Below are 16,234 nucleotides of genomic sequence, written 5' to 3'. Positions count from 1 at the left end.
AGAATTTGTGGAAGTTCACAATCATAGTATGATTGAACTTCCGTTTAGACGTTACATGCATATTAACCGTAGGTTGGGTGAAGTACACAGGCGATTCATATGGGACTGCACGAAAGCCAATATTGGACCCACCATGACATTCAAATTCTTGAATGAGTTCTTGGGCGGCTATGACACTGTGGAATCACCGTGGCAGAACTTAGGAATTATGTCCAAGGTCTGAAAACTTATGTCGAAGGTTCTGATGCATAAATGTTGTTAGATGAAATGGCGAGGAAAAAGAAGGCATGTCCTGATTTCACATATCACTATCAGCTTGGGAGTTCAAAAGAGTTGAAAGCGTTTTTCTGGTGCGATGCAATATCTAAGTGGAATTATCAACTGTATAGTGATGTTGTCTCCTTCGACTACACATACAATACCAATAGGTAATGCCTTGTTCGTTTATATATAAATTCTGCATTCCATGTGTTAGGTTTCTGTTTGGATAACATTGTAGATTAAGACTCTAATATTTGCAGTCTATTGTGTATTATATTGCAGTTTTTGGACTCTAATATTGCAGTCTACCATTTATATGTATGAAACAGGTATTGCATGATATTTTCACCCTTCACGGGCAAGGACAGTTGTTGGGACTACCGCAGCGGAAGACACAGAAACCAAACAGGTCCTTGACCGGATCTATTTAGTTGATTATGCATTCGACTCCAATTTCATGCAATATTCATAGATCTATAGATATAACATCAAATAAACACATAATCATGCAATTTGATGTAGTTACGATTGTTACCTCATAATCCATCATTGGATTGACGTTGCTAGCTGCACCAACCGGAGATCCTTGGTTTATCGACCACGAATCTTCCGTACTATTCCCTCGTCCTTGATTCTCCATCCCTGTGGGTGGATCTTAGAAAACAAATTAAATAACTTTGAATGAATCTAGGGAAACCCAATACAAACACTAAATTGTCTAAATCTAATCCTATTAATTAGATAGATGAAGAACAATAATCAAAACCCTAATTCTCCCACTACTATGGCTCGAAAATCGAGACCAAGAGGAAGAGGAAGGAGGCGCCAATTTCTAGGCACTAGGGTTAGGGTTTTGTGTTGTCTTGGATTGTGTGCTAGGGTTTACCTTTCATTCATTATTTATAGTGGACCTTATTGGGCTAGTAAGGGGATCCATGGAATGACTTAAGTGTTGGGCTCACCCATTAGTTAATTACTAATTAAATCAAATGACCCATGATTTAGTATATTATCAATGGAATATTATTTTATTCCACTAAAGAATAATATTGCACTCCCACTTAAATCACCAAATTACAAATAACTTGGGTCCATTTTATTTTATAATATTTCCCGCGTTTAAGATTATCTTGATCCATCAATTTAATTCTTTTGTCTGCTATGTGACTAGAATTAAATTAATTCTCCAAAGAGTTTTTCTAGTTTGAAACTTTATTTATTATTCGTGGAATAAATTCCAACTGCGCAAATTTCTGAATAATAAATTCCTCTTTCAAACACCTCATTGGGGATCACCCTTTTAGGGATTTAATCATACCACACTGGGCACGCGAATTCTATGAAATAATATTCCAATACCTTCATGTTATTCAATTACTACCACCCAAGATATCATGAACTTGAGTTACGTACAAACTCTCACATATTGATAAGTCAAAGTGGCGTTTGATTGAATAAACAATATTGATATTAATATCATAGACTAGAAAATACTAAAACTTTCTGAAACATATTCTTTCAGTAGATAGCAATAAAGAATACATTTCGGATTAGATCCTTTCAGTGCTTTACCACACCGGTGTTACTAATCTCATCTTAGGTAAGAGAGAATTATCACAAACACCGCAACCGTTCCAATAGGTAGCCAAAGCCTATCTAGGTTGTGAATACGTTTTTCTTCTTACTAGATCTGGCCAAGTCCCCTACTGGAAAACTCATGCGGAGATTCATCAAATTTCCCTACTTGACCTTCTTAGTAAAAAGCCTTAGACTTGTTTATCATATTTCAATAATAAACCATTTATATTATATTATTTATTCTCATAAATAGGTAAACAAGTGGATGTGGCGTTTCTCGTATACATGCACAAGCTGACTGTACAAAGACATGTACGCTCGAAGCATCTTTTAATATACAAACCCCAACAATCTCCCACTTATACTCAAAGAATGCTTTCGAGTATATCTACCGCTTTATTGGCCTTGTGCTACACATTCACACATATTTTCTCCCACTTATACTCAAAGCAGGCTTTGGCCACTATGTACTCAAAACTATAATTCTTTAAAAAAGAATCTACCAACATAGTTTGCTAGAGTACATAAAACGAAAATATACTTGTAATTTATAACCTTAATTCTTGCTAAGAGCACGATAATTTGATCAAAATATTTCTAGGCCCTTTGATCCAGTGGAATAATTTTATGTGCCTTTCTCAAGTGAACTTATACATATTCCTCTATCAAAATCCACTATTTTGATCCTTCTGAATTTCTACTAATTAAAGTAGAATACTTATAGCAAATATAAAGTTTTAATCATGTCGAATATGATTCCCAAAACTTTAATTATATAATACCAACCTAACTTGGTATTATCCTTGCTATATAACTTGTGATGTAAATTTATGTATGAACATAATTACCTCATCACAATGACTAATTGGAAATTAGTCCTTATGACAAAATAAAACCGAATGATTGCATTCTTTGTTTTATAGTCATAAATTCCAAGAGTTCATTTATTTAACCATTTGTTGTGAATTTTAGAAATACTTTCTTTGGAAACCCAAAAGTAATTCTAATTTTAATAGCTAACTTGGAAATGTCTTTTAATGTTATTAGAGTCTTAGAAAGTGTGCAATTCATCACTTCTTTCATTCTAGGGTGTGAACCCTTTTAACTCTATCAAGCATTACCTTAATTCCATTTATGAATATTCTATGAGACAAAATTTAGCTCCCACTTTTAAAAGTAGAAAAATACTAGTCTCAATATTCTTTAAGGCTATTAAAATAATTTAAATAGTGCTTGGAGTTAAATTCATCCTAGTTTAATAAAACAAGCCATGAAGCTCTTATTAAACACTTAGAATTTAACTATTCATTAAGAAAAGCTCCCACTATTTTAATTATCACTTTCACAACAAAATAAATAAAACAATAACTAATCAAATAGTCAACTCTTGGCTTGGAACATTAAAATAATTATAATGTGCACACTATATTTACTATACAAGAATTTCTAGTATTTATAATAAATACTTATCTTGTCTCTAGTTGAATTTAATTTACTTGTCTTGTAATCAATTATTGTGATATTTTTTCTTACACCTTTATTTGAACAAACGCGATCATTAGATCATTTTATTTTGTATTGAATCCATGTCGAACATTAATGTTCTATTGACTCATCAACAAAATAATGGTTCAAAAGACTTAAGGATTAAAGAAACTTAATAATCAATATTTCTAGAAGAAAACTTCATAATAATTGAATCAACAAATTTAATTACAAGTAAACATTTTGATATTAACCATGTTACATTTGATGTCATAAATAATTGGATAATCAAAACTTCATTTATCTAATAATGCAAGTATTCTCTTCCCCTTGCTATCACGCTGAGAAGCGCGAGTTAACACCTCTAAATTATGTCTATCACAAATCAGTCTCAAACATTGATTCGAATATCATGCATGTTCCCAACGTTTCCCTTTTCCCATCAATTCATTTTAATATCACCATTCAAAATCAAGACATGATTATCATATCACTTTTTATTCGCACTACAACTCCAGATCTATCATCAAAACATGTCACGCATGAGTGTTTTACAACACACATCACACGCACACACACACAACACACACACACGCACACCGAGGCACGCACACACACATGCACGATCCACACACACACACACATACGCATCCCATTCATCAATTGGTTTCCCCTTTTCACTCAATCTATATGCATGAGGGTTCAAGAACACCGATTAATCGGTTAGATGAGAAAAGATTAATATAAAAATACTTTTTCTTGATAGAACACACACACACATACGCATCTCATTCATCAATTGGTTTCCCCTTTTCACTCAATCTATATGAATGAGGGTTCAAGAACACCGATTAATCGGTTAGATGAGAAAAGATTGATATAAAAATACTTTTTCTTGAAAGAACGAACGGTAGAACAAAGAATAGCCTTGATTCTTCAACAATTCTTGAGTTTCAACTTCAATTCTTTGTAAAGAATGAAGAGATCTTGAATAAAATAGAAAACAAGTTGAAGAAAGAGTGGAGGAAGTGGGAGGCGTGATTTTCAAGAGAGAAGGGGGCGTGTATTTTGGATTTTAGAGTTAGAGTCTCTCTCTTATTTATAGAGTGCAAGATATAATATCTTTAATTAAATAACTTAAAGATTAGAGAAGATTTGGTGGTTGAAGTTGGCGTTAGTTTTGGGAGAAATAAGGGGATTTCGAAATCTTAGGCTATTTAATTAGCCTATGATTTAATTTGGTATTTCACGGAGTAGAATAAAATATCATGGAGCATAATAAAATAATGAATCCTCCCAAATAAATAGGGGATAGGCAATTTTTAGCTCCTTCCACAAGGAATTTGATTAATTTCCTAATTAAAATAGGATATGGGAAGATCTTCTTAGATATGGTAAGATATGCTAGGATATTTGAATTTATTCATGGGAGAGAATAAATAAGGGATCTAATAATATAATAAAATAAGTTGAGAGGGTTCTTGGGCCTTACTGGATATTATTGAAGATTCATTCGATACTATGGAGTTATTTGTAGAACTCTCACAGACTTATTAAAGAAAGATGCATTCCTCTAGAGTGAGGAAGCTGATACTACCTTTGTGGAGTTGAAACGTGTGATGATGAATCCACCAGTGTTAGCCTTGCCTAACTTTTCCTTACCCTTTGTTGTGGAAACTGATGCATCCAGCTACGACATAGGAGTAGTGTCACGCCCGTATTTTCTAAGGATAGAAAACACGGTTGATCGCGACTAGGGGATGATTAAAGAAGCGGGGAAGAAAGGGGGAAACACACATCTTTGACCAAAATATTTAAATAATTGAAATAACTTAGAAAACAACATAGTATCATTTCAACAAAGAACCAATTCTAAGAAATAAAGACTAGAAAGTAGACCATTTTGAAAAGAGTTAGGTTCTCAATACTAAAACAATTTTAAAGAAAAGACACCTAGCGGAAGCGTTCAAGACACGGAAAATGCCGAGTATGAAGACACGACATATCCAACAATATTAAGCCAAACATAAATAATCCATGAATTCTGCTCAACATCCTCCACACCCGTCGTCGCTCAATCTGCACATTAAGAAAAACAAATATGTGTTAGAGTTTGTATACTAGAAATCACGTTTCGAGTGATTGAATACTGTAAAACTCTTATTTTATTTTCCAATGAATAAAACAGATTATTTTTGTCATAATGTTGTTATGTTTTACATTTAATGGATGTTAATGCATGTTTAAATGTATAAGTTAACTTAACAAAGTCTAAGTCTTTGTTTTAGTAGACCGGTTGTGGGCGTCGTCCACTTTAAGGTAATACGGTCAGTTCTAAACAAAGAAAAATATGAATTTCACAACCTAGATGGAATTAGACTACCCATCGAGAAAGGTTGCAATGTCAGTCCGTATATTTCTAAGCCTTACTGAAATAAGATGACATTGGTGTGGTATAGCACTGAACGGATCTAACAGCAAGACTTGCCTTGGGCTATCTACTGAAAGGCGAGGTCTTGATAAATATTTATTTCTTAATCAATGTAGGTTAGCATTGAGCATACGGTATTGATTATGCATTGCTTTGACTTATCAAATGGTGCGGGTTTTTCGTAGCCCAATTATCCTGATATATTGGGCAGTGGTGATCGATATCTAGCGGTGCTAGGATTGCTATTATATTGAATCGTGCACGAGGTGAGTCTCGTTTGATAATGTCCTCAAGAGGAGCGCGAAACAAGGTTTTATTATTCGGAACCTAGCTAGTTGGAGTTTGATTACTCTATGAATAATAAATAAGTGTTTCATGCTGAGTCCACTCTTGGAATTAATAAGAAGTTAATTAATTAAGTCAATAGCAGACATTAATTAATTAATGGACATTTTAATCTTAAGCGCGGGAAATGAAAGATAAACGGAAACCCGGATTACTTGTAATTTCGGATTTGGATGGGGAGAGTTCAATATTACTTCTGTAGTGGCTGCTCGTAATATTCCAATTATAACTTATATTAAATTGTGGGTTCAATTTAATTAGTAAAAGTAAATTGGATGAGCCCATATCCAAAGCCTTCCATAGATCCCTGTCTGGGCCCAAAAGGAACTTAATATAAATAGGAGAATAAAGGAGACAGAAATAACACACAATTTTATTTGCTAAAATTTTCGAAAATTTCAGCTCTCACAAGCTGTAGGAATTTTCGAATTCCTCTCCTGTTTCAAAAAGGATTTCTTCTGTCTTCTTTATTTAAGTCCTAGTATTCTAGTAAGATCAGCCCACACTGATATTAGAGTACAGTTCGGGAACCAGAGAGAAGATTTGTGGTCTAGTACTCAAAGCATCACGTGGAGAAGTCGCTAGCCATCTTCAATTCTTTGGAGAATTAAACAAGGTATTTTTCCTGCTCCGTAGAAAAGCATGTTTTAGGTTTCTATATTCTAAAACATGATTGATTCAAGTTATGAGCATGATACATGTGAAATTTGCGCGAATAGCTTTTGTCTAAATAATCTGCTAAATAGATCTGATAATTATGTGATTTGTTTTATGCACCCGCTTCCGCTGCCGGTTCCATCAATTGGTATCAGAGCCAGTTTTTGGCTCTGATTATTTGGATTTAAATTTCGCGAAATTCATGTATGCATGTCTTAATTGATTACGAAGCATGTTCTTGTGTTTTTATTATTTATCTTTATGCATGTTGAACTCAAGAACATTCGAATCATAGAACTTGAATTATTCGAACGAACTAGATGTGCGATTCGTCGGCACTTGCGCCGGGACGAATCGCGCTATGATCGATCGAAGAGGGTTGTCGAATTGAGTGGGAGCCGAGGGTCATGGGCAAGGGGCGACGCGCCGGCGAGATTGGACTCGCGCGCGCCACCAGCCGAACCCATCTAACCCTAGCCGGCCCCGATCGAACTCGACGTGCCGCGACATCAAGCAGGAGCCGCGGGAGCGACGATCACGCGGCGACGTGCTGGCGAGCATGGGCTCGTGCGCGCCGCCAGTCGAGACCGCGACCCGAGCCGGAATCTGCTGTCGCGCGATCAACCGGCGCGGTGGCTCGTCCGAGGGCTGCCGAGACGCCACCTAACCCTAACCCTAACCCTAATACCGAAACCCTAGCCAAACCCTAAGCTATCGACGCCGAACCGGAGCTGCACCGCCCTTGGCGGCTGTCGCTGGTTCGAGCGAGGTCGACGGTGGAGATGGGTTATCGCCGGAGTGATGCGGAGCAGCCGCGTCGAGGCGAGGCCGTGGCTGAATCAGTCGCGGCATGACTTCGCCGGGGAGAAATTCGGAAGAGGAAGCGTTGCGCCGATCGGCGCAAACGGCCGGCGGCTGTCGGGCGGCGAATTCGCCGCCCCGGCGAGAGTCTCCGGGCAGATATCTTAAAATCTTCGTCGTGTAGATTCGTGCCAACCTCGAAACGCAAGATAGTGACGAAAGATTATTTTAATGATTATTTAATTCCTAAATTAATAGAAATCATTAAAAATAATATTATTTAATGAAATAAAATATTTAGGGAAGATTTCCCTAGATTTTAGGAATATTTGGATTATTTTCTATATCTATGAATATTTTATATCCTAGATGATATAGATAAGAATAATTTAATAGTTTCCTAAATATATAATATATCTTGAATCTATAATAAGATAAGATATATGTAAGATTACATTAAATAATATAATTAATCATCTTCCTAATCTTGAACTTGGAAATTATATGAATTTAATTTTTCATGTCTAATTAAGATTATAAATAATGTACTTTATTTTAGATATATCTTATAGTATGACATGAATAAGAATTAAATTCTAGAATAATAATTCCTAAACTAAGATACTAAAGATAATGAAAGATTTAATTATCCAGTCAATTAAATGCCAACAGAATTTAATTAGTCTTAATCTGCCTTAAGGCTAAAGGATAATTAATGAAAAACCATAACTAAAATATCTAAGCGATAATTATGAACTAAATGTTTATATATGGTCTCCATCGGTTGGACTGCCAAATTTTGTGAAGCTGATTTTCTAATATTATCGCCACCTACAGAGTAGGGACAATAATCCTACGAAAACAGTAAGTTCATAAGGGCGGACTTCTCAAATAATAAATAGAATGAACTAGAAAGTGATTCCTAATATTATCGCCACCTACAGAGTAGGGACAATAATCCTAAGGAATTACAAGTTTCAGGGTTCAATCAGAATTTATGAGATAGCTTGGTTTTATTATCAGCACATAAACATTGTTATGGGAGTGTGTTGTAGAAATAAAATTCTGTAATGCTAAATCTGATGGTCATGCTTAGGCAACATTAGGCGTGTTGACCTCCAGAGGAGGAAGATATTGATGCGTCGGTGCTGTGACCAGTAAAATTGTCAAAATTTTAATGCGTATTTACCTCCAGAGGAGGGTACAATTTATTAATTTGGCTGTTGTAAGATTTTGAAAAGTTTTATGGTTAATCTACTCAATTTCCTTACATAAGTTTATGACAAATAGTAAAATCTTCTGTTTGCAGTGCAATAAAATTCGTCAAGATGTCTTTTAATCCTCTTTCTGCCATTCTCAAAGAAAACAAACTCGAAGGCCAAAATTACATCGAATGGAAACAAAACTTGGATATCGTTCTCACAGCAGAAGAGTACAAGTTCGTACTCACTACTCCACGCCCAGCTGTCCCGGCTGCTAGTGCCAGCCAAGCAATGCGAGATGCGCATAGACGGTGGCATAAGGCGAATGAGATGGCTAAGTGCTACATGTTGGCTTCTATGTCATCAGTACTCAAGCATCAGCATTCTGCCATGGAAACTGCCGCCGAGATCATGACAAATCTCGCAAATCTTTTTGGTACTCAGAATCGAACGGCTAAGTCTCAAGCCTTTCGGAGTATCATGACGAAGTCTATGAAGGAAGGCTCGTCTGTGAGGCAACACGTCCTCGAGATGATGAGTCACCTCAACCAGATTGAGGTATTGGGAGGGACGATCGATCCCGAGTCCCAGGTTACTATAATCCTTCAGAGTCTTCCCCCTAGCTTCCAGCAGTTCAAGCTCAACTTTGAGATGAACAAACGGAATTATACTTTAGCAGAGTTGCTGACTGAACTTCAGTCGGCGGAGGACCTTATGGTTCAAGCTAAAGTAGCTATGATGAGTGTCGCGCCTAATTCCTCTGGCTCTAAGGCTAGAAGAGGAAAGAAAAAGGCACCGAACCAAGTAGCAGTCAACAATGCTAAGGGAAAGAAGAAACAGCGGGGTGACAAGAAGCAAACTGGAAAATGCTTCAAGTGTGGAGAGAAAGGTCATTGGAAGCCAGATTGTCCTAAAAAGGGCAAGGCTACAGGTATGCACCATGCTCTAGTAGTCGAGTCATGTTTGGCTTTGACATCTACTCATACTTGGGTTATTGATACTGGAGCAACTGATCATATATGTTTTGATCCTGACTTGATGCAGGTGACAAGACGGCTACATGATCGTGAGATAGAGGTCCAGCTGGGCGACGCTACGAAAGTGGCGGCCGTTGCAGTGGGAGACGTTTATTTACGTTTTTCTAGTGATAGATTTTTGATTTTGAAGAATGTTTTGTTGATACCCTCTTTTAGAAGAAATTTAATTTCAGTTTCTAAATTGTCTTATGATGGATATTCGATTTCTTTTAATGACAATTGCGTTATTAAGAAAGATGGTTCTTATATCTGTCGCGGTATCATGGAAAACAATCTGTACACGATCACTTCTACACAATTTAATCAACGTAAATCAGAACTCAATGCTACATCGAAAATTTCTAAGAAAAGAAAAGAACCTTCAACTTCAATGAATGAAACGTACTTATGGCACCTTAGACTTGGTCATGCCAACGAAAGAAGGATTCATGCGATGGTTGATCAAGATCTTATTAAAGGTCTTGAGAAGGAACCGTTTTCGAAGTGTGAGTCCTGTCTCGAAGGCAAGATGACTAAGAGATCTTTTAGATCAAAGGGGAATAGGGCCAAAGAAGTACTTGAGCTCATTCATACTGATGTGTGTGGACCAATGTCAACCGAGGCAAAGGGCGGTTTTCGATATTTCGTCACCTTTACAGATGACTACTCGAAAATCGGATACATCTATTTGATGCGCTACAAGTCTGAAACTTTTGACAAGTTCAAGGAGTTTAAGGCTAAAGTAGAGACGCAACATGGTAAGAGTATCAAATGCCTGCGATCTGATCGCGGAGGCGAATACCTAAGTGCCGAGTTTTTGGACTATTTATCGGTAGCTGGGATTGAATCCCAAACGACTGCGCCGGGCACACCCCAGCAGAATGGCGTGGCTGAAAGAAGGAATAGGACCTTATTAAATATGGTCAGATCGATGATGAGTTATGCACGGTTACCTGTTTCGTTTTGGGGTCATGCTTTGCTTTCTGCAAACTATCTCTTAGACGTCTTACCTTCTAAATCTGTTCCTACTACCCCATATGAGTTGTGGAATGGGCGTAAGCCCAATCTAGAACATCTCAGAGTATGGGGGTGTCCGGCTCATGTATTGGAAAAGGATCCAACTAAGCTGGAATCAAGGACTGAGGTTTGCGTGTTTATAGGATACCCTAGAGGAACGAAAGCTTATGAATTCTATAGTCTCAGAGATCAGAAAGTGATTGTGAGCACTCATGCCACATTCTTAGAGGAAGACTATGTAATGAATCATAAGTCCAGCAGTGAGATTGCTCTAGAAGAGCTAACTCAAGTTTCAACTTCCATTAACCAAGAACAATTACCAAGTGTAACAACAATTCCAGAAACTTCAACTAATACTCCAGATATTGTAGTGCCGCGCCGCAGTGGGAGGGTCTCTCATGAGCCCGATAGATACATTGGTTTGGGTGAGTGTATGGATCACTCCTCGGACAGCAATGTACTGGATCCCTGGAATTTTGCAGAGGCGCAGGCTGATGTCGATCATTGCGAATGGGTGAAAGCAATGGATTCGGAACTACAATCTATGTTAGACAAAGACGTCTACGATTTGTCTGTCCTACCCGAAGGCTGTACTGCCATTGGGAGCAAGTGGATATACAAACGTAAACGTGGACCCGATGGACGAGTTAAAGTCTTCAAGGCAAGACTAGTGGCTAAGGGGTATACCCAAAAGGAAGGTATCGATTACGATGAGACCTTCTCCCCAGTGGCCATGCTCAAATCGATCCGTATACTTTTGTCTATAGCAGCTTACATGGATTGGGAAGTATGGCAGATGGACGTTAAGACTGCGTTTCTAAACGGGAGTCTTGAGGAGACCATCTACATGGAACAACCCGAAGGCTATGTAGTGAAGGGCAAGGAACACATGGTTTGGAAGCTTAAGAAGGCCATTTATGGTCTCAAGCAAGCATCTAGATCATGGAACCAGTGTTTCGATCAAACTGTTCAAAAGTTTGGATTCGAAAAATGCCCTAATGAAAGCTGCGTGTATAAGAAGGTTGAAAAAGGAAATGTTGTGTTCTTAGTTTTGTATGTAGATGACATTCTTCTAATTGGAAACAATAAAAAGATGTTGTCATCAGTGCGAACTTGGTTGTCCAGCCAGTTCGAGATGAAAGATATGGGTGATGCGGGACACATTCTCGGTATCAAGGTTCTTAGGAACCGAGGTAAGAAAATGTTGTGCTTATCCCAAGAATCTTACATCGAAACGGTACTTAGACGCTTTAGCATGCAAGATGCCAAGAAAGGTTTCCTACCTTTTAGACATGGCATCCAGTTGTCTCAAGAGATGTGTCCTAAGACAGCATCTGAGATAGCAGAGATGAGAAGAATACCATATGCCTCGGCAGTTGGTAGTCTCATGTATGCTATGCTTTGTACTAGACCCGATATCTGCTTTGCTGTTGGCATGGTAGCAAGATATCAATCAAATCCCGGCCAAGGACATTGGACTGCCGTAAAGAACATACTCAAGTACCTTAATCGGACTAAGGACTATGTTCTAGTTTACAATGCAGCCGAGCTCTGTCCTTTAGGATATACAGATTCAGACTTTCAGGCTGATCTGGATTCGAGAAAATCAACTTCCGGATATGTGTTTACCTTAGGAGGTGGAGCTATAGTTTGGAAGAGTGTAAAGCAGAAATGCATTGCAGACTCTACCATGGAAGCCGAGTATGTAGCCGCTTCGGAGGCTGCAAAGGAGGCTGTATGGCTTAAGAACTTCCTTCTGGACTTAGGTGTGGTTACGAATATGCCCAAGCGCATCACCGTTTATTGTGATAACTCTGGTGCTGTGGCAAATTCGAGGGAACCACGGGCTCATAAGGCGAGCAAGCACATAGAGAGGAAGTATCATATCATTCGAGATATAGTGCAGAGAGGAGACATACAAGTGGTCAAGATTGAGTCAGAAAACAACCTGGCAGATCCTTTCACGAAGGCGTTAGCGGTAAAGCCGTATGAAAGCCATGTTGAAGGAATGGGAGTTCGACTAATTCAAGACCTCAATCCGCTTTCAGTATAAGTGGGAGATTTAGACGTTAGCACATTTTGTATACTCGAAAGTGTTTTGAGTATAAGTGGGAGATTGTTAGAGTTTGTATACTAGAAATCACGTTTCGAGTGATTGAATACTGTAAAACTCTTATTTTATTTTCCAATGAATAAAACAGATTATTTTTGTCATAATGTTGTTATGTTTTACATTTAATGGATGTTAATGCATGTTTAAATGTATAAGTTAACTTAACAAAGTCTAAGTCTTTGTTTTAGTAGACCGGTTGTGGGCGTCGTCCACTTTAAGGTAATACGGTCAGTTCTAAACAAAGAAAAATATGAATTTCACAACCTAGATGGAATTAGACTACCCATCGAGAAAGGTTGCAATGTCAGTCCGTATATTTCTAAGCCTTACTGAAATAAGATGACATTGGTGTGGTATAGCACTGAACGGATCTAACAGCAAGACTTGCCTTGGGCTATCTACTGAAAGGCGAGGTCTTGATAAATATTTATTTCTTAATCAATGTAGGTTAGCATTGAGCATACGGTATTGATTATGCATTGCTTTGACTTATCAAATGGTGCGGGTTTTTCGTAGCCCAATTATCCTGATATATTGGGCAGTGGTGATCGATATCTAGCGGTGCTAGGATTGCTATTATATTGAATCGTGCACGAGGTGAGTCTCGTTTGATAATGTCCTCAAGAGGAGCGCGAAACAAGGTTTTATTATTCGGAACCTAGCTAGTTGGAGTTTGATTACTCTATGAATAATAAATAAGTGTTTCATGCTGAGTCCACTCTTGGAATTAATAAGAAGTTAATTAATTAAGTCAATAGCAGACATTAATTAATTAATGGACATTTTAATCTTAAGCGCGGGAAATGAAAGATAAACGGAAACCCGGATTACTTGTAATTTCGGATTTGGATGGGGAGAGTTCAATATTACTTCTGTAGTGGCTGCTCGTAATATTCCAATTATAACTTATATTAAATTGTGGGTTCAATTTAATTAGTAAAAGTAAATTGGATGAGCCCATATCCAAAGCCTTCCATAGATCCCTGTCTGGGCCCAAAAGGAACTTAATATAAATAGGAGAATAAAGGAGACAGAAATAACACACAATTTTATTTGCTAAAATTTTCGAAAATTTCAGCTCTCACAAGCTGTAGGAATTTTCGAATTCCTCTCCTGTTTCAAAAAGGATTTCTTCTGTCTTCTTTATTTAAGTCCTAGTATTCTAGTAAGATCAGCCCACACTGATATTAGAGTACAGTTCGGGAACCAGAGAGAAGATTTGTGGTCTAGTACTCAAAGCATCACGTGGAGAAGTCGCTAGCCATCTTCAATTCTTTGGAGAATTAAACAAGGTATTTTTCCTGCTCCGTAGAAAAGCATGTTTTAGGTTTCTATATTCTAAAACATGATTGATTCAAGTTATGAGCATGATACATGTGAAATTTGCGCGAATAGCTTTTGTCTAAATAATCTGCTAAATAGATCTGATAATTATGTGATTTGTTTTATGCACCCGCTTCCGCTGCCGGTTCCATCAATATGCAGGGCTGAGTACTTGATGCACTCAGTGGACACATGCCAAAATCAGTTTGTCAAGCCATACCGAGTGATCTTGGGGGTTTTAAATGAAAAGAACCCAAGTCACTAAAAGCATTTTCACATAAATTTCGGTTGCAACCATTTTCCATCCACATCACCATCACCATATCTGAACATACATGACAAGGAACGTGGCCACGAACCAAGTCACTAGACCGGCCAACTCCAAAGAGATAGCGCACGATCTACTGGGTGTACACTAGTCCGAGCAGGGTTTGCGGCCCTACTGGACCCGAATTCGATTAAACATACATGGCATAGCCACTTCAGATAGGTTCATTCAAACACAAAACATGGCAAGACAAACAATTTTCACCTCCTTTCACATAAAAATAGTATTTAGGACATAGTCCTTATTTAAAACGAAAGCCCACCTCAAAAGCTTAGCTCCTCCACAAACTTCATGTCCCAACCTCAACAACGTGCAAAATTTTACCCTTTTCAAAATAACATGATATGCAAAAAAAATCAGGCTTTGCTAAATAATTTAATTAAAGACAATACATGCATGTGTGTCTGAAAAATTTATCCCTCATTCACAAATAATAAAACAGACTCATTAATCAAGCACAAAACCCAATGGTGGCCAACATACAAGTCTCGGTTATTACTAAAAATAGGCCAAGCGATTCACATAAATTTTACTTAATGAGATAAACTAACCCAACACTAATCGGTCAACTCTATTAAACAAGAATTAAGGAAAAGAATAGCATTAGTCATTTAATATATATTACTCCCAGCCATACTCACGTCTGTACTCCCTATCAAACTCATGTATATATTTTAGTATACTCCCAACTTAACACTTTTATCAACTAAAGAAAAGGAAAAAAAAAAAAAAAAGTAGTACATCTCCCAAATCATCACATGTATATATCCTCTGCCATTTAGCCACGCCTATATCTTCCTCTCGTCTCTATCTCTATCTCTATCTCTATCTCCATCTCCCCCATTCTCAAACTTCTCTCTGAAATTCTCCTAACAATTCACAATGCAGGAACAATCCCAAATTATCTCCCAAATTAATTCACAGAGGCATAATTCCTATCCGTCATAGCTCCCTCCCTCTTTCTCACAAAAACAGAAGTAACCAAAGGACTCTCATCTCTCGTTCCAAAAATCGACGCTGCAACAGCCTTCGTCGCTGCTGCAGTCACGGCCTCTCCGTCACCGCCACTGTCCGCCACCGATCCCGGCGGTCAGCTCCTCCGTCGCGGCACCGCTACTCCCAACAGTAGGTCTCTCCCCTTTTCCCAATCCAAACTTTTATCTCAAAATTCTAATTGATTGATTGCAATTATTAAATGGGCAGACACATGATTTAATTGAAATTGAAAAGAAACAGGAGACGGCTTCTAAAGCCTTAAAGATCGAAGCTTTAGGAGGAAAAAGATTATCATTCAACAAGTTTCAAGGAATTAAATTCCAAAACTTTTCCGGGCTGTGATCTACTGTGAAATATATGTGACCATGATGTGGAGGATTTCAGCGATTAAGGATATACCTTTGAAGAGAAGAAAATTTGCACAAGCAGAAGGTATTGAAAAGTCACACTCTCTTGATTTCTCCTTCCCACTTCGCGGAAGAAGCAGAACTTGCAGAAGAGAAGATATTGAAAAAAAAATCACAACTCGTTGCGTTTCTCCTCCACACTGTGATTTCGAGAATTTTGATTATGGAATCGACCAATATGCAGATTTTCGAATTCAATGGGAGGGGAAGAAATTACCTTCACTGAAAGGGAAGAAAACTGCAGGGACGACGGACTGCTGAGATTGTGGGAGGA

General features: G+C 37.8%; 1 long non-coding RNA gene across 1 annotated transcript; it reads left to right on the top strand.

Moving 5' to 3' along the window:
* The first annotated feature begins 15,586 nt into the window (after window positions 1–15,586).
* LOC125204293 (uncharacterized) lies at window positions 15,587–16,234 on the top strand. Its single transcript, XR_007173534.2, has 3 exons — window positions 15,587–15,682; window positions 15,761–15,985; window positions 16,145–16,234. It is a non-coding gene; the product is annotated as an uncharacterized LOC125204293 (long non-coding RNA).

The sequence above is a fragment of the Salvia hispanica genome, chromosome 2 (assembly GCF_029641045.1).
Source record: "Salvia hispanica isolate PSC_SH4W2 chromosome 2, Shi_PSC_v1, whole genome shotgun sequence".
In the NCBI taxonomy this organism is placed as follows: domain Eukaryota; kingdom Viridiplantae; phylum Streptophyta; class Magnoliopsida; order Lamiales; family Lamiaceae; genus Salvia; species Salvia hispanica.
This window is presented reverse-complemented; position numbering and strand designations above follow the sequence as displayed.